Below are 26581 nucleotides of genomic sequence, written 5' to 3'. Positions count from 1 at the left end.
TATGAGTCAGAGATTTTATACCATTGTACCGTAACTCTTTTAATGCTTAAAAACCACCTTTTGAATTAGATAATATTATTGTCCCCATTTTACAGATAAAGAATAGAAGCATAAAAAGGACACGCAACTAGGAAGTGTTAAGTCCAGGACTGTAATCTAAACAATCAAGGTTCCTTGCTTTTTAACTGACTCACATTTAGTTTCTAAAGTATATAAAGGATAAAAATTTCAAGTATAAACATACAAAAATTTAAGTATTTAAAGGATAAAAATACTTGTTTATTGCTATTAGAACCAGCTGTATACATTTATAAATAACTCTTAGCATGGAACTTTTTAATCTCATCTGTCATTAGATTTTAGATTTTAAAGTATCTTTAAACGTAGAGAAATCAGAAAATAAAGGATAAAAAATAAAAATAAAATCGACTATACTTCCCTCCTCTGATTACCATTCCAGCTTATTTTCTAATAGTTATTTTTCCAATAATAGAACTATATTTTTCATAATTTGGGCCAAATGTTATTTACTTAAAACATGCAGGTGATATGATTTTTCTAGTTTCATATGAAAAGCTTCCTATGAATAAGCCCTGGCCTCCTTTCTGTCATTAAAAGCAATTTAAGGTAGATAATCTCATGCTGTAATTATTCAGTACGTGACTTTTTGATGTATTAACAACTCTAAGCTGGAGATCTAATTCAATATATAAGAATAAACTCATATTAATAAATTAGTAACTTTCCTTTTGGTAGTTTGTGTATGGGCAGGAGAGTTAATGCATAATCTACTTATCCTAATTTTGTATTTCATTTAGGTCTATACTGTGAAGTTGCCAGATAAATTACAGGATGCCCAATTAAATTTGAAGTACAGATAAACAACAAATAGTTTTTTAGTATAACCATGTCTCAGATAATATATATTTTTATTTGCAAGATCTGGCAACCCTATGTGTACTCTACTGTTTAACACTGTACCTGTGAAGCGTCTTTGTGCCTGTCTGATTTGGATGCCAGGGTTTTTATTCTGACAGGTTCTATGATGCAATAATATTAGCATTTTGAAAAATGGCCAAAGTGCCTAGGAACTGAGCTTCAAATTACGATCTGATCAAAAATCAGTGTAATATTGTTCGATATAAAGTTGGACATGAAAATGCAGAGTAAGATAAAATTATGAAAATAATGGAGTTTGATAATTACTCTGAGTCCAACAGCCGGTATAATAAATAAATAAAATATATGGGCACAGAGCATGAAAGCATGTGAAGTACAAGGAGTAAAATTATAGCAAATCCACGGGAAGCCCCTTCACCTCCAGCCCTCCCGGCACATACACACACACACACACACACACGCTGACTGGATTTAGTTTCCTTTAGTCAATCCTTCTCCAGCTCCTGCCCACTGCTTGTGGAAACTGCTACTGCTAAGGCTTTCTTAAGATGTGTTAAAGACCATCAACACATCAACATTTACTTGAAGTTTTCTCCCAGAAACAATGATAAAAAGCACTGGGGAAAAAAAAAATACCATTTTACGTTGAATGCAGTATTTGTAATAGATTTTTCTATGGGCAAGGCTTTCCAGAAACTTGTGAATAGAGAAAGATGACCCAGTGATTGAGGGTAGGATCAGATTGTTCAGTTAGACCATATTTAATAGTATTTTCACACTTATTAATTGAGGCATAGAAATTTTAAACAATCATGCTTAGGGATATTACGTATAACCTATTTTCTACTTAAAATAGCTTCCAGAGATGTCAAATTTAGGAACAATGCATTTTTTTTCAATTTTGTTCTTTTTTTTTAAACAAAGGAGGCCCCATTTCATGGCTATTAAGCAAATGCTAATTCACTTTTTTCCCAAATGCCTTGGCTTCTGTTAACTCCCTGAACCTGGCATATATGTTGTTCCCTCCTCAAAGAGGTTTTTTGTTTTTTTTTTTAAAACATCTTTATTGGAGTATAATTGCTTTACAATGGTGTGTTACTTTCTGCTTTATAACAAAGTGAATCATCCCTCCTCAAAGAGTTTTGATCTAAAGTTAAAAATGTTGGCTGGATTGAAACTATTTTATTTATAGCTCAAAAGAAGTTGATCCTCCTTTGAAAGTCATTTGTGGCTTATTCAATTTTTTTTTTTTTTTAATCACCAGCAAATGGTATAGTGTCTTACACAGTGAGCCACCAACACATGTCCCTAAGATGATGGATGAGTGAATGAATGAATGAATGAATGAGCTAAAAGCACTTCATGTTGCTCATCTAGGCTTTACTGTCCTATGTATATGTTGGAAATTTCCTTTGGTTAGGCCACAAAATTAGTAGGCTATTTTCAGGGGACAATAGGAGAGTATTACAGGAAAACATAATGGAATGCTAAGTGAGAAGACATACAGTGATGCAAAGGTTCTTTTCTGTTCTGGATGAGGAGTCTCAGTTAGACCTGTTGTTCTCTCTGCAAACAAAAATGCCTCCTCATATTAGATGTAAAAGTATAAACTGAAAGCAAGGGTCAAATTGGAAACCCTCAGCAATGAACACATATAATTGAAGAAATGCATGTGGTTTCCAATTCTATCTTTACTCTCATAGGGATGCTTCATGTTGAACCAATGCATGTAACTACTGATAAAAAAGGAATAATAGCCTTGTCATGAAGGTTATGGTTGTTTTATCTAAAATTACATTAAACCAGAAAATTCAATCGCCAAGTGCTGGGTCTGCCTTATATACAGGTATCTAGGCTGATCCACTGTCAGTCAAAATGGGTTTTTGAATAATTCACCCCCCTCTCCCCAGGATTAATCCATACTGTTTTACCCAACTTCGCATGAAGCATACTTTACCAAGACTGGGCTTGAATTCTGAACCACACAAGTCTGTGAATATGCCAGGCTATTCAAGAGTTAACCCTTAGAGCCCTGCACCATTACTACTTGCAAAAGCCACAAAGTCAGATACTCAATCAAATCCAGGATGCTACTTTTATTTCCACAAAAAGGAACTGATTATCTAACTAGGCAAGAGTACAATGACAGTTCTTTAACAATCTGTTCTTGGTATTTAAAAAGGCTGGCTTATCAAGCTGAGTGATTTCAATGAATATAAATTGCAGCAATTCAAAATGGAGCTCATTCTTACTTTTCATTTTTATCGTATTGCCAATTCCATTTTTGTTCTCATTTAGGCTTTCCTTTGTTTATTAAGGAATATTGACAAGTAATCTATCAATGCCTTACTTATGCTACAAATTGAAAATAAAATTTCCCAGAGATGGATTTAAGTCACAGTCTTGATATGATATGTTTGAACATCCTAAGTTCTAGCTCCTTTTTTTTTTCCTAACACCTTTTAAAAGCTTTTCAGCTCCAATAAAAGTATGTATGTCTTATGGGTGATTTGATAACACAAATCAGATGCCCTAGAGTTGGTGGATTTTTGTTTTGTGATTATTAAGTGGAGGTATAGCCTCCACTTCAGACTTATTTCACCCCTTCATTTCTATCCAACAAGGAGATGTACTGTTTTCAAACTAGCAAATACCACCCCAAGGAAAGAAAGACAGGTAGTAGTTACGTCCAGATACTGGGACTTGAGTAACTATAAAAATTGATTTTTCTTCTTTACAGTCAAATTGCTTCTCTCCTTGATAATACTTAGAAGAGAGTCATTAGCATCACAGCAGCAAAGCTATTCTTTGTCTTAATTTCTGCCACACTGCTTTGGCATTATAGACTGTGACGTTGAAAAATCATGAAAGGATGCACAGAGTTGTAAATAACAAATGTTCAAAGCAGTTCATAGCTTCACAGAAACATGAAGACAATTTTTCCCTCCAAGGTATTAAGAGGTGTCTAGAGATAGACAGTGCTGCCGGGATGTTAATTTCCTTTACAGCCTCCTTCTCTTCAAGGATTATCTACATCATCAGGTATAGAAACTGATTCCCCTTTCTGACTGACAACCTCCTATTAGATTCCCGCCTCAGCTTGGTCCTCTCGGGTACATGTCCCCACTTGCACATTGGGAACTGTCTCCAAGGGAACACAGGTGAGCTAGAACTGAATTAAGACTTGACCTAGTTTTGACTTTGTTTATGCATGGCGACTTCTCTTACACCCTTACAACCAATCTTTTCCTCTTTACCTATCCATCCCTCTCCGCCTCAGTTCCACAGACCTCTCCTTTCTTGGCTCTTTCAATTCCAGTTTGTATGTTCAACATAACCTCAGGCTGACAATTTCAACATATATAGTTAGGAAAGAAGCTATTTTCTCTTCCCTGCTCTTAAGAATCATTCCTCCATAGATATTATCTTTAAAGTACATTATCAAATTCTTCACACAGAATTACAAGTACTAGGTATTTAATTAAAAATTTAAAGATTTGGAACTCTGACAATATAGTTACAAAAAAATAAACTATTTTTACTTCCATTTTCGCAGTCACACAGAAAACAATGTAAGGAGTAACAGACCTAAGTCAACAAGCCTATGCTCTGATAAAATATCTTTTCATTTGGGACCAAACAGGCATGCAAAAAAGCACATTACTGGCATACGCTTACATAAATCCCTCGATTGCAAGACTATAAATACATTAATTAAATATATGTTTGATTATTTATACTCTGCCTACTTAAATATTTGAGGCAATTATATGAAAATATAATGGTAATACTTAAATGTAATATTGTATCTTACATTGAAATGTGAAAATACTAAAATATATTCATAGTCATATGCATATTCTGAGATATTATTTGTATATTTAATGTACTATCCATGTGGCACTTTCTCTGCATCTCTGAGGCTTGACATCACTATAAGTTTCTGTAATTTGAGAATGCATTTTTTATTAACTATCTTAGTGATCATTACTTTACATCGAGCAACACCAGGGTTCTGTCTCTTCCTTTTTCTTATTCTTCCTGTTAATGCTTGTGGGGAGAGCAAGTCAGTGTATGATAAAACCACACCTTCCCCCTATTGGGGCTGTTTTATGACTTTGTAGGTTATCAACATTTTGTTGACTTAGCAAAGGCACCTTATTCATCACTCACTGGTATTCATGATTATTTGGCTTTTCAACTACTGATTTTGAGGAAGACTTCTAATTCTTCTTCTCCTTAGTTACTTTTCCATTCATTTCTCAAAGTAGAGAATTTACAGTTCATAATATTGTTTTGCTAATTTGCTTTTCATGTCTTCATTTCATTGTCTACATGACTTACACCAAATTCTTGTGAATTCGAACACTATAGCCCTATGAGATTAACAGATACAAACTACTATACATAAAATAGATAAGCAACAAGGATTTACTGTATAGCACAGGGAACTATATTCAATGTCTTGTAATAACCTATGATGAAAAATAATCTGAAAAAACATATCTATATTTAACTGAATCACTTTGCCGTACAACTGAAATTAAACCAATATTGTAAATCAAGTATACTTCAATTTAAAAAAAAAGCCAAACACTATAGCCCTAATCAGAATTAGAGGCATGTTTGTATTCAGCCTTTAAATACTTCAATTAAAACTGAATGATTTCTACTAAATGAAGTACAATAAAACCTCCTGCTACTTTACAAGCCCTCATTTTAAAAATACATATAAAAAAGGTAATGTTTGGTTAATGTTAATTATGTTTTCAGGATAATTAATCTGAAAGGCATTGCTGGTAATCTTACTTCTTGTTCCAGACTATCTCCTGTGTTACATACAATGAACAAGGACCATGAAGCTAAGCCACTCTGACTCAGTGAAGCTGCACTAGGGTGTGACAGGCCTCATTAACTAACTCTCTCAGGACTGAGTGTTTCCTTTGGTAAACTTTCTCATCCTAAATTGCTTTTCGCATTACAATCTGATAGGATCTTTAAAAATAGTTTCTCGCTTTGATGTTTATACCTGAATAAAACATTTTTTTAAGTTATATTATGAGCCTGGTACCCTATTTTAAATCTGCATACAACTGTCCCTGGATACTCTGATCTTCCCACATATTGACTATGGAAAAATTTTCACACTTATCTACTCAAGTTGGTAAACAGGAGCATATGGACAAAGTTAGAGTACTGGCAAGTGTTCTAGGGTTATCATTCCTGGTGTTCTCTGCTGCCAGGGTGCGTGTGTGTGTGTATGTGTGTGTGTGTATACTACCAGAGAAAACCTAATTGCTTGATCTTCTCTCATAACAACAGAATCCTTCTAAGTGGAATAGCAGAGGTAACATTTATTTTTTAAAACAACTGTCTCAACAGAAGTGTTGTGTTTCAAAAGAATGTCTTAAATGTGCCTCTTATTCTTACTTGGGGGGGTGGTGTGTGGTAACATGGCTGCAGCTCTTGGTAATTAGATTAGATATAAACGTTTAAGTAAAACTTTATATCTGCCACTTCTGCCAAGGTTGCAGTACTACGCACTATGCAAGTTAATTCTTCAGCGTTCTTAAGCCATAAAGAAGATCATTTTTGGTCAGCAAACAAGGAAATATAATGGCCGGACCTGGTTTAGCTACAGCCCTGCTGAGCTGGACGAAGATGCTATCTAACCTCTTAAATACATTCCGCGAAGCAGCACTGTCGTGACTACTGTTAACAGTTCCACGGCCCTAACACAGGACTGATGAGGATGTATCTCAATGACCTTGTATTTAAATCCTGCACCCGCCTTTTTTTTTAATAAGTAGGGACCGAGTAGGACCTCTGAGATTTGAGGCACATGAATCTTTTGTTGACCTCCATTCCCACATCAGCTGCAGATAACAGGGATCTTCGGAGTCCTACCAGCTCAGAGCATGATGGCCTCTCCTGAGGCCTCCACCTTCCGAGCAACAATGAAGCGGGAACCCCGGAACTCGGTCTCCTCTCTGTTAGGCCCCCAGCTCTCCTTCCTGTCACATCACTCACAGCCGTGCCGCCACAAGCTGCCTGAGAACAAGGGGACTAGCCTCACCTTGCCCTCTGCTCCTCACTTGGTCTGTCACCAAAAGCAAGCCCTGGTCATCTGGTTCACTTTAGTCCTCTCTAGTGGCCCTCACCCATCACTACTCTCCAGCTCCAGAAACTCTTCCAAGGAGCCCTCTGGAACTCCTGGTCAATTATTAGCAAAGCACCCTGTACCCTCATCTTCATCTCTGACCATTCTCTTCCCCGTAGACACTACTTCCCCTGCAGTCCTCTTAAGTTGTAATGTGAGTTCCCTTTGGCCCTACCTACCTTGTATCACTGGCTTCTAATTGAGCTGACATGTTTTTTAAAATACTGTAAAATTGTATTTTGGGCACTTTCCCACCCGTGTTTTCCTTATCCCCATAATTCCCGTTCTAAACTTTCACGTTCCAGATGTCCAGAGTTTCATTTTCTTCATTATCCTCACCAAGGTACACCACCAGGCTTATCTTCCTTAACCATACGCAAATTTGATTTTTCATTCACCCCTCTCCTTCACAATAAATACTCTGAATTACAGGAAGAGATTTTTCGATACAGCACTCTTCCTCTCCTTTGAACACTTGGAAAAATTTAAGAAGCAAGGAGGTTCACTCTATCAGCCAACCAGGACCCATCTCAAGGACTCTTCCTTCCACAAGCAGTTCTTATTTCTCTGTACTATCATTAGTGAGCCTTCAGGTACTGTACTCTTAGAATATGGATGACTTATCTGATCTATTACTATATATTAGGATGAGATGAAACGTTTGAGTTTGAACTGATGATTGGATTAGTTATGATTCTCATCTATAAATTCCCATAAACCCCTCTCTTTATACAATTAAAAGGGAGATTGCTTTCAGCAAAAATGTTGCCAGAGCTTCACTCCTTTACTACAAATGTCCTCTGTATTAATTTCCGATGATTGCTGTAACAAATTACCACAAACTTAGTGGCTTAAAATAACATATATTTATTTTCTTATAACTCTGGAGGCCAGAAATCTGAAATTAGTTTCACTGGCCAAGATCAAAGTGTTGGCAGGGCCATGCTCCCTCCAGAGACTAAAGGATAATGCATTTTTTGCCTCTTCCAGCTTCTGGTGGCTCCTGGCATTCCTTGGCTTGTGGCCATATCACTCTGATCTCTGCCTCCAAGTTCACATTGCCTTTTTCTCTGTGTGGTTGTAAAAGCTCCTTCTATCTTCCTTTTATAAGGACACAAGTGATGGAATTTAGGGTCCACCTGGATAATTAAGGATAACCTTCCCATCTCAAGATCCTTAATTTAATAATACCTGCAAAGTCTCTTTTATTGCCATATAAGGTAAGGATCACAGATTCCAGATAGCAGGATGTGCATATCTTTTGGGAAGCCATCATTCAGACTCATATACCCCACAATCTTTTACACAAATGCCAAGAACTATGTGTAAATGCTATAACTTAAGTGAACAGAACAATTAACTTATTAAGTCATCAACAATTTTTGTCATCGTTTAATTTATTTCAAACTTTGGATTTCTAAGTCTTTATGAATTATCTTACCCACGCTTTATTTTGCCTATATATAATTGAAATTATAATTCATAAATGAGTAAAGAGGAAATGTATAAAAATCTGGAACTTTCAAATATACATTTGTTGGTTTTCTATTTTGTATGTATGGCTTCTTTTTCATAAGCATCAGAGTATAATTCTAAAAGTTTAATGAAAATGGACAAACACTATTACTCTATTTCAACTCTACAGTCCTGTATGAAAAAATAATTCACACAGTATTTTCAATTCCATTATTACAGTTTTTGCCAGAAGAATGAGGCGTCAGATTTTTATTGTCTGATATGTATTGGGAATTAGAATTGCATGCACTACCACCCTGACTTTTATCCATATTCTGCATTTTGATTGGCTAACCTTTCTACTTCTTCTTATTTGTAGCTTTACTAAACTAAGAGGAACAGGTGAAATGTCCAACCAGTAAACACGCAGAACAGCAGAAGGTCAAGCTGATAGAAAACAGCCAAATTTCACATAGGGTATGTAACATGCCAATGCCAGGACCTCATTCTCAAACAAAAATTTAAATTAGAATATAAAATAGCATAACTGAATTCATTCTCTAAAAATGAATAAAAGAAAGGTGGCAAATTTAACCCATCCTACATAACGCTGCAATTCCCTAGCCTTCCATGAAAATATCCTTGAGAGATTACTTGAGGTCATGAAGTCAGTTTTCATCATCACTAAAGTGATGCATACATTTATTTGTATCTTAAGCCCTGTGTAAGGAAAACTGTTTCAGATCTGTCTTCTTTCTTGGGTGATACAAAAATCACAGATTGATTATGACTTTCTCCAGCTCTTTCCTAACAGACCTTGTGCAGATGTACTCTGGGCAAAACTACAGTTCATGACTAGTAAAGACTAACAATTTTACTCCAAAGACCTGTATCACCATCAAACTTTTTTTCACACTTTTTTTCGAACCCAGTATTTCACTTGCAAGCACACATCCACCTAGACTAACCCAGATCCGCTGCTTTTAGTTACATTAGTACTCTTAGTATATTTGTAATTAGAACAAGCGTGCCAAAAATTACCACCTAAATTTAAAATACACTATCTTTTGGAAACTGGACACTAATGACATATTTAAAAATAAATCTAAATTCCCCCTGGATTTTGAAATACAGCAATTAAGGTTATCCTCTTACATGTATATTTAAACAAATAAAAAAATCTTATATCCAGCAAATTTGTATATAAATGTTATTTCAAATGCAATTTTAAAAGATTGCATTACACAAACCAATACGAAAATAGTAAAGATTCTTCACAATTTCTTCTACACCTTGATTCAGTATGCCTGAAAACTTTGTTCATGGGAAGGTAGCTAAGTGTAAACTAATTATATACTTAAATTTTCCAAAGCCTTCCAGAAACATACATCTTTGAAGAGCATCCCTACTGTCTTTAAAAATATGTACATAGGGCTTCCCTGGTGGCGCAGTGGTTGAGAGTCTGCCTGCCAATGCAGGGGACACGGGTTCGAGCCCTGGTCCGGGAAGATCCCACATGCCGCGGAGCAACTAGGCCCGTGAGCCACAACTACTGAGCCTGCGCGTCTGGAGCCTGTGCTCCGCAACAGGAGAGGCCGCGATAGTGAGAGGCCTGCGCACCGCGATGAAGAGTGGCCCCCGCTTGCCGCAACTGGAGAAAGCCCTCGCACAGAAACGAAGACACAACACAGCCATAAATAATAAATAAATGAATTTTAAAAAAATATGTACATAGTAAAAATATTAAAGCATAAACATATTTTTGTCTGGCCAAGGGAAACTAATAAGGTTTAAATTTTACCATCCTAGTATAATAGAGCTTACCAGAGACAACCCCTTATTTTAAAGGGTAAAGAAACTGAGTCTCAGAGACTAGTCACACAGTTAGATAAATTTCTTCCATCAATTCAAAAGACAACTAAGGTGTATCAGCAAAATAAAATACAGTCTAAAAGATTTTTTTTTTTAATTTTTAGAATGTAACAGTGCTTCTTCCTATTATTTACTTTTCACTTCAAGTAACTTTATATTTGTATTATATCATGCTAAATTTTATCAGCATTTTGGGTCAAAATACAATATACTCTCTACTATATAGCATATCATGTATCTAATCTAGTATGATATATATAGCGTATCATATGTCTCTAGAGAGAGATGGACATAGCTGGAGTTAGCTGGAGGGTGATGAGAAATTGAACAAAGATTTCTGTTGTTTTTAAAAGTGTCATATGATTTTAAAACTGTTTATTTTAAAATCTAGTGGGAAGAATCCACTACAGAAGTAGAGGTTGAAAAGCAAAAGGATAACTAGACTGGAAATTTCTTGAGAGTGTGGAAGGGTATATAACTGAAGCACATTTGAAGGATCTGGCCATGAACTGAGGAATCAAGGAGGATAGTGTGGATTTGTATCCAAGTTTAGGAAACTGGCAGTTCTACTGAAATCATGGGTAACGAAACAGAAGTAAAGGAGGAACATAAGTGAAGGACATAGCTGACAAAATGGAAGAAAGTAGAAGAGTCAATGGAAAGAACATTTTAATGAGACTAAAAACAAAAACAATAAAAAATCCCAACAGTCATACCTAAACAGTCATAGGAACATGACTGCAGATCTAGCTATTTGAACGATGCAGGAAAGACAGATAATGAGAGGATTCTAGGTATGAACTGAGAAGATGATACCTAGTTTGTGGTAAGGGGTCTTTCTGGCAATCCAACATCCTACCAGAGAAGCAGTAATTCTTGCCTAAAATCTAATATTGGAAAATTACTGATTTGAAATTCTTTCTTTACATATTGGTACTCAATGCATAATAACTTATGGATTTTAAGGTGCTAAGAGCTAGTGAAAACAGAAAAGAGTATAGTATTTACTGAACTGAAAAAAAAAAAAAAATAGGAAAAAGACTAATGAACCAAACTCTCCAGTACGTGTTTCTCTAAGAGTAGACAAATAATCTGGTAACTGGAGAGAGAAGAAATCATTAGTTTTACAGATTTTGATTTTTAGAAGTAATCTGACTTCTGAAGCAACAGATACAGGGTTATTCTGGGCAAAATGCCTTCACATATTATTTTTCTTTTTTTTTTTTTTTTACTTTATTTGTAATTTAAATTTTAATATCCAATAATTTATTTAATACCAGTATGCCTTGAGTTACAGAATTCTATCAGGACAATTGAAAAAAAAATCAATGAAGCAAAACTTTAAAAGGACATTTGAAATTCTCAAGTCTTTATTTCACAAATCATAATATGAAACATCCTTTGAATGATAAAGTTTTCTAAATACACTTGAAATGAAATAATGAATCCTTGATCTTCATGCAATATGTTAGAAACAATCTAATACTAATGCAAAGTAGGAAAACATACTCAAACTACATCAATATTATTCTGTTTTTCTCATATTTAGAAATATGGACAGTATAAAGTATATAAATGTGTTTAAGATCTAAAAATGAAAGTTTTTAAAAGCCCTAGATTTGACTGATTACTGATAGCTATATTAATATACTCCAAATGATTATTACAATGAATTGGCTTCACTAGTCAGTTGACTGGTATCAAGGTATATCATTACCATGTGTGCTTCTTTTATGTACAAACATCACCCTAACAACGAGGAGAACAAAACAATACTGATAGAGCATGGCTTAATTATGCTTAGACTATATTATTCATGATAGAAATTTCAGACTTGAATAGGGATTAGTGATAAACAGTTTATGTTATAAAAGAATACAAAACAGACTAAAGTTGTAGAAATTTTGATAAAGGAAATATTTATTTGAATTGGGTGAATAAAATGCTTCAGAATCTATAGGTATTTATTTGTAGATTCTGAATTCTATAGTTTCTCAGGATAAAGGACACATCAAGATAGCTAATCCAAGAATAAATACAAGTCCTCAGTTGACCAGTAAGCTGAAGAAGCTATTTTGTAATCCATGTTTCCAAGTATTTACAAAGAATAACTTTTTTTTTCTTTTAATCAATATTCTATACTTTTAGTTAAGGGATAACTTATCTACACTCCAAACTTATGAAGAATTTAAAACATTTCTCAAAACAATTAATTTAAAATCTATCATATTATATATAAATATACATAACCAAATAGATACTTAGATATAATATAATCATAAAGGAAAATCAGATAGGAGAAATAAGAACAGGTATGAGTTTAGTACCCAGAATTGTATACTGTTGCTTTGAGAGAGTTACAAATTTGACTCAGTGCTTCACAGTTGACAAGAGAAAAGGAAATCATATAAAGTTGCTGGAGTTAACAATGAAAATAAAAGCAAATTCAGCTGCTCAGGAGTAGAACGCCAGTCTTGAGAATGAGACCCAGGAGGACTTCTTTCCCAGCTGGTTTCTCTCTGGTCAATAATGTTCCTGACAACTACATAAACACCTGCATCTATGTTTGGTCAATGACATGCTGTATACTGACCTGTTCTGAAGTGCCTGATACACACAACCTTATTTTGATCCTTATAACCACTTAGATAATTATTGTTAATAAGAAAGTGATATGACGACCAAAGGGTTTACTCAACTTTTCTAAGTTTGCATAATGAGAAATTAGCAGACTAATTAGCTTTAAAAACAGATATGTCTGATTCCAATCCTCTATTCTTAAGTACCTACATAATAAATAGTGAATTCAGCTTTGCTGAATTATTTCTTACAAATACATATGGGACAATCATTTCACACCAAAGCATAATTCACAAAGAGTACTGGGAGAGTGGAGAGCAGAGGAAGAGACAAAGGGATGAGATCCAGCTTTCTGATTGTCTAGAATAATTTATTGGTCTTTTTGTTTTGTTTTGCTTGTTTTTAACCTAAAGAAACGGATCCCTACGAATATAGCTGATTTGCTTTGTGGTGCTGTTTTGCTTGTCCTCTTCAAACAGGTGGTACTGATTAGAAGATAAGATTTCCTAACAAGTATATGGAATAAGACTGATTCATGCTGTCAGCTAAAATCAGAGCCATATGCCGGGACAGTTAGCTGACACCACTCATGAAAACTGAGAAAACAATCAAGGATACAGCCTGGAGGTAAAGCCAAGCTTTCTCAGGGCAGGGTGGCCATAAAGTTCCCAGAAGGCAGGCTCTCCCCCCCCCCCCGCCCCCGCCCCAGTGCAGTTGTTCCACCTACGTTGGTTTCCATTCCACGGGCAGGGTCCATCTTTCCTCCCATTGTCCTATTTAGAACTGCCTGTTTCTGACCAATGACCAAGCTCCGAGCCAGGTTTACGGATGATTTCTCATTTTATCACCTTCTTACCAGACACTTCCCTAGTCCACCTTAATGGAGACGGGTTCTCACTTACCCTAGCCAAGAATTCTGCTTTCATCCATGGCCTATACTGGTGCAGTCCACTGCAGGGGGACACGCTTTGCCACCCCAAAAGATCTCTTTGGCATGTGGATTATTTTGAGGTGAAAACAAGCAAGGCCCCAATGACTCAGGAAGAACACTCGACCTTCTCCCTAACTGCCTAAAGAATATAGATAGAGGACCTCCTCCAAGAAGGGAGCTGTCACCACAGATAACTACAGTAGGACCTAGGTGTGCAGACAGGGAGGAACTTAGCAAGGTCTGTTTGCTAAAATTCCTCTCTGTCTCCCACTGTCTGTGCATGGCCCAGTAACCATTCCTTTACCAAACATGTGCCTTTGCATCTTTATGTCAATTGCCTCCCTCCCCTTTCAGGCGCCAAACCACTACCCACAACATTCTCTCTTGTCTTTAACTGACGACGGTATTTACGGTGGGAGTTTCAGCCAGTTTGGTGAATTAGGGTCTCTCCCGTGCACACATGTTGTTAAACTTTTGTGTGATTTTCTCCTGTTAATCCGTGTCGCATCAATGTAATTCTTAGACCAGCCAGAAGAACCTAGAAGGGTAGAGGAACAGTTCTTCCCCCTCAGTGGCTAAGGATACAAAATTCTCTAACTCAAATAAGCTGACGCACTTACGTTAATAAGTCTCAAATGAGCCATTTAAACTGAACCAGGACATTGTAAGGGGAGGAGGGGGGCTGTAGAGGAAAAAGTGGTTTCACTTTGAAGTTATACTTTGAATTCATGAGGATAAAATCAAATTTGTACAGTTCTCACAAACACTGAATCAAGTTACTTTCTACACCAAAAGTTGCCATTTTGAGGAACAAACACAATTGAACGTGCTCTAAAAAGGGTTGGCAAATACAGGCAACACAATTTTGCATGTATACATTACAGTAGTTTATTTTTCTAAATTTGCCTCGTGGGTCAAATCTCAGGTAACTGCATCTAATCAAAGTTTATCTTTGCCACTTGTCTTCCTATTTTGGAAATCCCTCGGCCTTTTCAAGAGCTAACAGTTGTTTTTTTCCCTGGCTGTTAAAGTCTCCCATTGCTCCATTTTTTTTGTCATTCTTCCATTACAACCTGGCTATCCTTGACTCCAGGCCATGGAGATCACTTAATACATGAAGTGACAATGGAAGATAAAGTCACATAAAATAAGTTATTTGTATGAGATAGCTGGGTAGCTTATTGCATCTGCTAGATATACTTTCAGAAAACACTAAAGTGGTCATTAGGAATTTCAAACACTTGTATTTCTTCTACATAAGTTGTAGCTAGAGGATATATTTTTTGGTTAGAAAGGCCTCTAGGTAACTCTCATGTTACTTAAGTTCTTTTTTTTGCCGCACCGCGCAGCATGCAGGATCTTAGTTCCCCGACCAGGGATCGAACCTGCGCCCCCTGCAGTGGAGGCTCGGAGTCTTAACCACTGGACCACCAGGGAAGTCCCTTAAGTTCTTTTTAAACACAAAAGTTGACCTCCCCAAGATACTGCTATGAGCTGTGAAGTCCCTCCAGTCATCTTTAATTGAAAAACCAGTTTAAAAGCAATTGCTAACAAAATACCTTGTTTTTCATTTTCACTGAATGAAATGTTTATTATAAACTAACACAGAAATAACCACATTAGTTACTTCAGATAACTTAATATTTATAGGCAGGTAAATCAAAACCCATATTCTCTTCAAAGGTAACTGCATGAACACATTAATATTATTTCAGAAATTGACCGATCTTTAGATGCACACAGTATCAATATTTATGGACCTTAAGGCCCTTTAGAGATTCAAGGAAGAAAATCCATTGTCCCAGCATTCTTGAGCACAATAAAAAGAACAATAATATTTTGCTAATTCTATCCACAGTGTATCTAAGGTCAGTATGGATCAATGAGCTGACCGTGGAAGGCTGCAGTTTAAGGTACCTGTCCTTTGAATTCTCAGTCAATAAATAGAGAGTTTATTACATGACAATTGCCCTCAAGCAAGCTAAGAGGAATGACTAATAGCTTTAAGTAAGTTTTTATTATTAATTCCATTTCTTGTCAAGAATGGTCACAAGAGACCATGTAGATGTAGCAAATTAATAAACTCCATGAAAAGTGAGGAATATTGGGTGGAATTTAAGCCACTGGAGACTAAAGCTATCTGGATAAGGGTGCCAGGAAGGCGATGGGCTCTGAGACAGAAAAGAAGAAGGCTGAGAGGAGGCAGCTGGTGGGCAAATGCCCTTGCCAAGCGGAGGAGAACTGAAAGAGGATCAGTCACTTCACTCAGGCGACGGGGTGTAAGCGGTTACAGACCTACACAGGTTGCAAGGGCTGCGAACACAGGCTAAAGACAAAACTGTGTTCTGCAGGTTCAATGTACTCCCTAAAGGAGTATATTCTGAAAAAGAAAAATTTTTTACAAAGTGATATGACAAAAACAATACCTTGGATTAATCTGCACAGGAAGAAGAAAAATGTGTAGTCAAAGACACCAACCATGCAGCTCTTTATGACAGAGGGGAAATGGAATTCATTTTAAAATGTTAAAGTTGAATTAGACAAAATCACTGATACACGTTCCTTAAGAGAGTGAAGTATGGACTTGTTTGTTCTAAAGGATGATCTGATTATATATATACATATATACATGAAACATATATATAAACATATATATATACATACAAGTTAGTTTATAGTGACAATTTTAATATATATTTTATATTTATATATTAGTTTGTAGTGTTAGACAAATAGCTAAATGCAAATAGCTTACAGCCAGTAAATAATATCATGGGGAGGGTTCTGCAAAAAATAGTCCAGGGCTGAAGTTACAGATTAACTCAGCTATTCACTGCTTCTTTTCCTACACTGCTTCCAACTGATTTCCCCCTGTGAATATCTCATCTGCAGATAATGGTGAAAGAAGATCAAAAATCTATTTATAATGAACATGCCACCAAGTAAGAAACATCCTTTAACCTACAGACCACATGTAATGAACTCAGTTGTGTGCCATTAGAATAGAGAGCAACTTTATTTTTCCCTGTAAGATCAAAGTGTATTTCCCTCAGAAATAAGATATTCCATCATTTGGCAACACTATTATGAAAAGCTGGCATTTTAGGTTTTTTTGTCTCATACATTTTAAGAGGTCAAGAGTAGTGAACTGTATTTTACACGTTGAGTCCTAAAAGTTGCACTCTAATAACATTTTGTTATTCCAAATGTTACCATCTTTCAGTGAGAACTGACATCAATGAGTTTTATTAATGAATTTGAAGATGGAACTTGAGATTCTGAAAAAGCATTAAGAAGATAGTTGAGAAAACTGTCTTGTTCTACAGTGCCTGCCCCCTTTGATTTGTTACCAGGGGCTTTTTTGTCAGTTCTGTAAGAGCCAGGTAGTTTTTGCTTATGCCCTTTATACTGATAAAGAAGAAAAAATCCTCAAATTATAAATGAGAAGATTTAAAATTTTCTTGTTCTATTAAAATTCAGATGTTATTCACCAACATAATTGATTATGGAACAAGAATATACTTAAGTCTCTCTACTTCTAAAAGGTAAACACGTTAAAATACATTTAGTTATGCATTTACTTTTGTGATTCAAAATCCGCATTCTTTTATGAGTGCTCTGAAAATCTAGAACTGCATCGTTCAATATGATTTTTGGCACCATACGTGCTGTCCAAGAGGGTAGCTGCTCACCACATTTGGCCATTGAGAAGTTGAAATATAAGTGTGACTAAGGAAATATATTTATAATCTGAATTAATTTTAATAGTCACATGTGGCTAGTGGCTACTCAGTTAGACAGTACATGGATGATAGAACAAGTGGTCATAATCATTACAGCCAGCTGGTTCTACCTGGGTTCTGAACTAGACTCCATAAAGACTCCTGGTACCTCCTAGAGAATGAGGAAGAGTCTATTACCCTAAATTGAACAAAGTCTTCCTGCTCTTACAACTCTTTATTTTAAAATTAGCTTCTCTTCTCCCTCAACCCACTCCCATTGTCACGAGCCTTCCAATCAATAATCGTCCTGTAGGTTCCCCTCTTCACACAGGACAGGTAACCTCAAGTAAATAACCTGGTCTCCACTGTTCAGAGCTCAACTTTTCCAAGGCTTTGCTCTCCCCACAAAACCACTTCCTTTGATGAGGCCGTCAGCATTTATTTCTTGGAACTAGTAATACAGTTTCCTAACTGGCTCTCCTGTCTCCACTTGGGGTGTTCCTTCTCCATCTCCCCAATCCTTCTTCAAAATCGCTGCTCTACTGGTATTTCCAAAATGCAACTCCAATGTTTCTTACTGTTATAAAATTCACTAGGGCTCCCTTTTGTTTTGTGGGTAAAAATGAGATAAGATGCAAACTCCTCAGCACAGTCGCAGATGTAATTTTATGCTCTAGTTCTCTCATTTCCTGTCACTCTGCAACTTTTATTTTGTGCTCCCTAAGCATGTAAAAATGTTCTCATGTCACCTTGATCTTGCTATATACTGCAGAGAAAGCCTTCCCTTCCCACAGAGCCTGAAATGATTCCTACAGCCTCTTCTTCCCAATCCTCACCCCTATGCCCTCACTTTGGAATATACACACACAATCCAACACCACCACTTCAGTTACACACACCTATTGTGGTTCCAGAATTACCTGCTCTAGAAAACATTGCTTTAGCTCTCCAGGATGACCTGAGAATTCACCCCTCTATTTCCCATTTTATCCTGATTCTATCACAACTCCTACCACAATGAACTGAAATGATTGTTAAATGTTTGTATTTTCTCCATCATCCTGTGGTCAGCTAGAAGACAGGAACTTAATCTTTCCGCCCTCTATCCCCAGTGTCTGAGACCACACACCTAGCTACACAAAAGTTGTTAAATATATAAATAAATGACAGAATAAGAACAGATTGAGACTGAAGATTTAGATATAAAATAAAAATTAGAATGATCCAAAGATAAATAAAATTCTGTGTGTGTATTCAAAGTTTCCTATTTGGGAACCCTAAGAAAATATGATTTTGCTGATATGTGTATATACATGTATATTTATATAAATATATATATTTATTTAAACACACATACTTATACTCGATTGTTCCTAGAAAGTATATACGCATAATTTGACGATTAAAAAAATACTAGAAATGACTTCTAAGGAAAAGAGCTTTTAAAGTAAATGGGTTATAACATTATTTGTAAAATAGGCAGTCCTGCTACTGATGATTTCTATTTGGTTATAGGGTAATGAACACCCTGACACTTTAATTTATGAAGGCATTTTCTTTCCCTTTCGCCTCTTCCTCATCCACAGCAAGACAGAGAAATAGTTTGAGTTATTTTACCAACCATTTTATATCATTTTTAGTCTATCGCAAAGCTAATACCAACTAATAATTTCTAAAGATCAATATAGTTTATTCACCAAAGCCTTTATCTACAACAATATTAATAAACAAGTTATTACAACTTATAACAATATTAATAAACAAGAATTCCCCCAAATAGAAAATAATTTCATTTATAATACAGCATATCTCCGAATGAGACTTGCAGACATTTGATAAGTATAATCATTATCTATTCTACAAAACAACATTTAATGAATTGTACTCAAGGAAGACCCGTCATTGCCTGAGGAGGCCATGTCAAATTGAAGATCACTGGATAGAAGTTTTGCCAAACAGCTCAATGGTTGAGTCAGGAAGACACCCAGGGAATGGTATCAGTAAGAAATGGAAACCAGGATATATCCCAGATTACACAACACCCTAGAAATCTATCTGAGTAGAAAAGACACCAGGATCCGAATTACTTAGAAAATCAAGAATTAGAATTTGGAGAGCATTTTTGTCTCTCTAGAAGTTGCAGTGAAACGGATACCTCTGGCAGTGAATTACATCTTTTTCTTACAAATAGAGTTTCCATTTAAAACCTCATATCTTAAATTACTTTAATTCCTGGATGAGCACAGAGCCTGCAGCAAGCTGATATTTCCCTATTCAATTTGGAATAGAGATAATTCCCAAGTAATTACATTAATATAAAGGAAGGCACAAGATAACCCAGGGCTGGCAGGTAAAACAAAAGTTACTTATGCTCACATTTGAAATAAACACACAGATTTAAACCATTATGAAAAATATATTGCAGAAGAACTGAGAAGTTACTATTTAATCCCAGTTGGGAGAAAGAGGCCCCTCTCTTACCTTTTGTGAGATGAATACAAGAGTTAGTGACACACATTGGCGAGAAAACAATTTAAAATGCACCATTACAAAAGACGAATTTGAGTTGCTCCAAAGAAGTTATGAATGCAAAATAAATGTCCCACAATCCAAAATTTAAAAACCAATTGTCAAATAATTACCCATAGAAAACAGACTCTCTGTAAATCAGCTAATCAGAGATCATTAATGTCATTAATGCATAAGTGAAATTTACATAGCAAGACTGACATAAACATACTGGACAAAATGGAAAGACTTGGCTGTGGGTCTATTTTTCCTCATTATTAAAATGACCTGGCATTAATCTATTAAAATTCTATGTAAAATGTCATTAGAATGAATACAATTTATTGAAATTATAAAATGATAGGGTAAATTTAAATAACCATATTAACTTTTTTTCATGCATTTAAGCATAATGGAGTTCCAAATATTAAGATGTTGTAGTTTTTAAAAAGTTATTGCATATACATAAGCACTTACTGTTATTTCCTTGCAGCAGGAATCTGTATCCACCACAAGAGCTTGAAGTTACTGCCTGTTAAAGAAGTCACAAAAACAAGAATATGTTAATTTAAAATACAATAAAGTTTAAATTGCAATAACTAATAAGATTCTTTTATGTTCATAAATAAGAAATGTTATAACTATAACCTCTTGGTTTTGGTTTATTTTCATGAATTAAAAACTACAAAAGGCAAGTGAAAATTATTTCCCAATGCACATCGTAAGTTAAAAATACTACTGAAAAAGGAAAAGAAAATTTCCATTGGAGAAAAACAAAAACATCCTAGTCGGAGTAAAGAATGTGTTAATGTCCCTCCCTCCACCCTTAATGTTCACAGGTAACTTGATCATTGGTTTATACTGAGTGAATAAAGAATAGTTTGAGTTATGTACTCATTAGAAACTTATCCTTTAATGTTTATTCAGAACTCTTTGATTGAACACATCTTTCCTAATCCATCAAGCAAATTTGCAAATAACAATAGAAAAAGATCTCATCAAGTTAGAGGGACACTACTTGAAAACAATTAGGGATTATATAAGGGCAATAAACAGGTCAAATACACTACTTCACTCAGTATTTGATCGATTTACTGAAGAAAAAAATAAATCATTTATCGTATGCTTGATGTTGACTAGTATCTGAATATTCAACCTGAAAGAACTTAAGTAATTATCTAAATCACTCAGGCCAAAAGACCAATTTACAAAAATTACTCAGCTCACTGGGGCAAATATTATTGGAGAAGTCTTTTCCTTGAATTATTTCTTAAATGCTAATTTTACTTTTCATGGTTCGATGTTACCAGACACAGAAAAAAACCATAACATGGTTTGAATTAGACATACATAATCACAAATAAAATCATCTGAAAATATATTTTTAAAAAATAAATTTTTAATCTTAAAAGATTACAGAAAATACTAAATCTGAAAATGATTTAATTTCTCTGAAAATACTTAAAAATATACTCTACATTGAAACTTGATTTGGATTTACGTATCATTCCATTGTAATCATGCATTTCCACTTTAACTGTTTATCCATTTTCATTTCTTTTCCTTTGCCAGCTACTGTTAAGAACACAAGGCAACTTGCAAGTCTTTTCTCCATAGTATGATCAATGTTAGTTTTAAAAGCTCGAGATCTTGCCAAAATATGTCCTGCTTTATACAGAAGAGGTAACATTTAATACAAAATTGGAAATGTTATTTTGTTTAATAAGCTTTTTCTCCCCCAATTAATCAAAATCTGCTGACATAGTGTAAGCTAAAACGTTCTTTACATATTTCTCTACTATGCTGAGATTTAAAAAAAAAAAATTAATACCACTTGGATTTGGAGAAAACAGTATATTTTTTTAAAAGTATTAAAATTTCTATAGTAAACAAGAAATAGTCTTCCATTACATAGGCAAAATTTTTTTAAATATTTTAGGGAAATAAAGAGTTATTTCCTCAAGGAAAATAACAAGATAAATAATAAATTATTTACTATCAAACCTCTTATTCAAACAGCTAACAGTTAACGGCAGTTAATTTGAGGTTAAATTTAGAGAACTTGAACACAAATAATTAATAATCCAGGAACTCCCGCTCCTTAACGTTTTTGCCAGGACACGTTAGCATTTTGACATCATGTCCTATAAATGCAAAACACTATTTTTATTAACGTAGGACAAATCTTTAAAATGTATGGTGTAAGTTTCCTTTTCTTATTTTAAAATTAAATTTATCTTATTATAATACATACAAATAAAGTATAATTTTTATTTTATGTAATAATAAAGCCATAGCTAGTCAAAATACCTTTATGAATAAAAAGAACATTCCTTTCTCTTTTTTTGAATTTTATTTTATTTTTTTATACAGCAGGCGCTTATTGGTTATAGTGTATATATGTCAATCTCAGTCTCCCAATTCATCCCACCTCCACCACACCCCGCCCCCCAACTTTCCCCCCTTGGTGTCCATACATTTAAGAACATTTCTTTCATAAAATTTTCCTAGCCATAGGAATTACTGAGATATATAATCTTTCTTTGGGACAACAGAGACATCATTTGTGAGATAAATTTTAGTTTCCTTGTTTCACTATATAGTTACATCTTTATCCTTTCATACTCTTTAATCATCCTACTCAATAGAAATATACCTGGACCACTACACGCTTTGCTCCTGTTGAGATGGCAGAAGCTACTAAATCTTGCTACTATTAAATGGGAGGAAATGAGAAGTTCCTGATTTTTACATACTGATTGCACTTAAGGTGGTTGAAGGAAGAGTAATCATGAGATAAAACACCCACAGTGAATTTCTTCAATATCCCCATGCTTCTACTATTCAGTATGATTACTTTCCTTTGGTCAGATGTCCCATCCTGGGTCTACTCTCCCTGATGGCATCGTGGGTTCTACCACTGTTGCGAAATCTGTGCTGCGGAAATCTTTCTTTCCATGAAATACTATTTGTAAACTGGAAGTTGGAATGGAAGCCTCAGCCCTGTCTGCTCTCTGCGTTCCCTCCCCACCTGCAGCTCCGAAGCCACCCCGGGATTTCCAAGGAGCAAAGTCTGAAATCCACTCCTCCATTTCCATTGTTCTTTCCTTTCATGTCAAGAAACAATGGGTGAAGAGACATGGGAAGCTGTCACTTTTCGAGGAAAGAAAAAGGAAATGGAAGATAAGAAACAAGGCATAGGATTTGAGTAAAAATAAAGGAAACAGAGAAAAAGACAATGTTTCCGGTAAGTTTGCCATGTATGTGCCAGAGTTTTAGAAAACTGGTTGGCAAACACAGCCCTACAATAAAGGTACTGAAAAGAAATACAAATAAATGGAACGTTACAGACAACTTATGTATCTTCATTCTCCCAAATGTTTTATATATTTAAATCTCTGATTTTCTGATATTTCAGGTGATTTACAACATGATCCACATGATTCAATCTGAGACAGATTTTAATGTAGTTATCTTCCCAAGACAAAATATAAAATACTGGCTCACACCTAAGCATTCAAGGATATCTGGCCACCCTCATATTATGCTAATCGCCTCGAAATTCTGCCACATCTTAAATTACAGAGGTTGATAGTGTAAGAACTGACTCAGAAGGTAGAGCTGTGTTCCCTAAAATGTGACTGTGGTCCCAGACACCCTTTTGGGATGCTCTTCGTTATTGAACCAACTAACACCTAATTACATTTGGGAAGAGGAAAAACAAAAAAAGAAGAAAAAATAACCCTCAGGTTCATGTAGCTCTCTGCTCTAGAATTCACACCCGAATGCCTGCAGAGTTTGCACAAAGATTCTTGGCTTCCTCCGATGTTAATTCTCTCCTTTAGAATGTTTGGAAGCTCAGCACCAAACCCTGGTCTCCAGCTTGCCAAAAGACATGCTGGTTTCTTGGTGTGGTTTTCCAGCTCTTTTGCTATTAGTGCATGATTTGACAATATGCTGCCACGGTAACAGAATTCATTAAGGGCTTTCTGTTTTGTTCTGCCAATGAGAATTTTTGCCTGCACGTAGCGCTGGCCTCTGAAGGTTGATCCATAATATTTGTCTTATAAAGTCTTGTCATCTCATAGCATGACTGATGCTACAAAATAATCCATAATGGGCCACATTCTCCCAGCATGAGCCACTCCCTGAGGGTAAATTAGGCACTACTAGAAACCGCATTAACTTCTTCATCATCAAACTTGGGTGCTTAAAATAGACTACAGGAAAGTGGATACAGTATGCAGCCCCATCTTGCACCACTGGGATTGTGGAACGGATTAGGAACGTAATCCTTAATGTTCATTCTTTACCATATCCCATTAGGGGAAAAAAAAAATTTCATATTCTGACAATTTTCTTTGTATAGTCATTTCCAGAGGTAAGGCTTGCGCAAAATAACTGTGTGGTTGATACAGTAAAGGAAAAAAAAATGTCAATGTTTTAACCAAAATCTTCCCATATGATTTCAGTAAAATACTTAACATACCTTCTGTTATTTTCAGTTACATTTTTAATACCACAAAATTATACTGACCACTTGTTCTGTTTTTCACTATTGGATTGTTTATTCACCTTTTTTTTTAATGGTGTGCAATAGGAATAGCTTAAAAATCCTGTGAAATCTTTTCATGCTAATGAGGCCAAAGTCATCGGGCCAGTCCTCCTGGGGATTGGCCGGTTCCAGAATGAAGATTAAGCTGCCCCTGCATTCTTTCCTTAGATGTGCGGAAGCGGTATTAGGGAGAATGAGAATGAAGCCGGGGGGCAGTCCAGTAAGTACACTGAAAACTAAATCAACGTATATAACTGGATAAAGAGATGAAATAAGCACCACCTTTATTTAGGGCAGTGCTTCTCAATCAGGGGCAGTGTGGGGCCACAGGGGACACTGGACAATGTCTGGCCATACTGTTTACTGTCACAACTGGGGGGCAGGGGTGTGCCACCGAGATCAAGTGGGTAGAGGCCAGAGATGCCGCCGACCATGCTGCACTACACGGGACAGCCCTGCCCTCCCCTCCCCCCTCCCCTCCCCTCCCCCCTCCCCTCCCCTCCTCTCCCCTCCCCCCCTCCCCTCCCCCCCCCCCATACAGAATGACCTGGTCCAGAACGACCACGGTGCCGCAGTTAACACACCCGGTTTAAGGAAAGCTGGGAAAGAAGGGGAGAGGACACACCTCGTTTGTCTACAGGTCACTTTAAGCGGCTTACAGGGCAAAGAGGGGGAACGACATCCGCAAGGAGAACCGCCTTAGGCTTTGCGGAGGGCACGGCCTCGGCCTCTCAGGAGAGGCGAATCCACGGCTTCCCTTCTCCGCAGCAGGTGAGAGGGGGGGAGCTGCCCCCCCACCGACGTGCGCCGCGCAGGCGCGTCTGGGCGGCACCCTGACCGAGCAAGGCGCACATACGGGTCCCACCAGACGGCAGGCCTAGCCGGCGGCTGCGAGAGGTGGAGAAACCTGGGCTCTGACCCGTGCCCCGCAGTTGACGGAGGCTCGTAGCTAACAGGAATTCCCGAGCTTGTGCTGCAACAGCGGATGCGGGAACGGCTGGTTCGAACCCCTCTGCTCGCAGTAAACTGCCTTCACTAAGCTCGCTTGAGGCTTTAGGGGCTTCTTTCTTTTTTCCTCTCCTTAATTGCCTACCTTCCCAGCTCCCCACGGCCCGGGCGTCTTCCAGGAACCTGGACGCAGCTCCCGCCAAGCGCCAGCCGGCTCAGGCCGGCTCAGGCCGGCTGGGACCAGGAACCCCGGAACTGGGCCTGCGCAGACGTCCCCGGCCGGCCTGTTGACTCCACCCCCAGATCACGCAACATCCTCGCTTATGAATATGCAGAAGCACGGAACCGCTGTGCGCCTGCGCAGAACATCAGTTACCGCCCCTCTTCCCTGCCTCCCGTCAGCCTTCCCCAGTCCTGAGACCCTCCTGCTTGTCCCATGAATGTCCCAAACCCCTTCGCCTCTCGGGAGGCGGAAATGAGGCCTGCTCTCTGACTCCTGGCTTGGCCGCCTTATGACTAAGCTCTTTCTCGGCTGAACCTCCTCGGCGTCACAGCGGTCCACTTGTTGCGCATCCGGCAAACGGCCCTGGTTCCCTAACAGCTCCGTGTGCCCTTATTGTCCTGTCCCTTCTCGACATCTTTGCCCCTTGACCACTTTTGTTATGTTACACTGTCAATGACAATGTTAATATTCTGATACACTATTAAGTTGGTTTAACATCCCTTTCTGGGCTTTATTTTTTTTTTTTTTAATAAAATTATTTATTTATTTTTGGCTGTGTTGGGTCTTCATTGCTGCGCGCGGGCTTTCTTTAGTTGTGGCGAGCGGGGGCTGCTCTTCGTTGCAGTGCGCAGGCTTCTCATTGCGGTGGCTTCTCCTGTTGTGGAGCACGGGCTCTAGGCGCACGGGCTTCAGTAGTTGTGGCACGTGGGCTCAGTAGTTGTGGCTC

The 26581-nt window shown here is 36.9% G+C and overlaps 1 protein-coding gene across 1 annotated transcript in view; it reads right to left on the bottom strand.

Moving 5' to 3' along the window:
* The window catches only part of TENM3 (teneurin transmembrane protein 3), a 2383554-nt gene that overhangs the window by 1726256 nt on the left and 630717 nt on the right, over positions 1–26581 (bottom strand). Inside the window, exon 3 of the mRNA XM_082374697.1 lies at positions 20606–20660. The gene's annotated coding sequence lies outside the window, so the exon portion shown is untranslated. The remainder of the gene's footprint in view (positions 1–20605; positions 20661–26581) is intronic.

Source organism: Balaenoptera borealis, assembly GCF_965194805.1.
Source record: "Balaenoptera borealis genome assembly, chromosome: 21".
NCBI lineage: Eukaryota > Metazoa > Chordata > Mammalia > Artiodactyla > Balaenopteridae > Balaenoptera > Balaenoptera borealis.
Note: the sequence above shows the minus strand (reverse complement) of the source record. Positions and strands in the feature narration are given on the sequence as shown.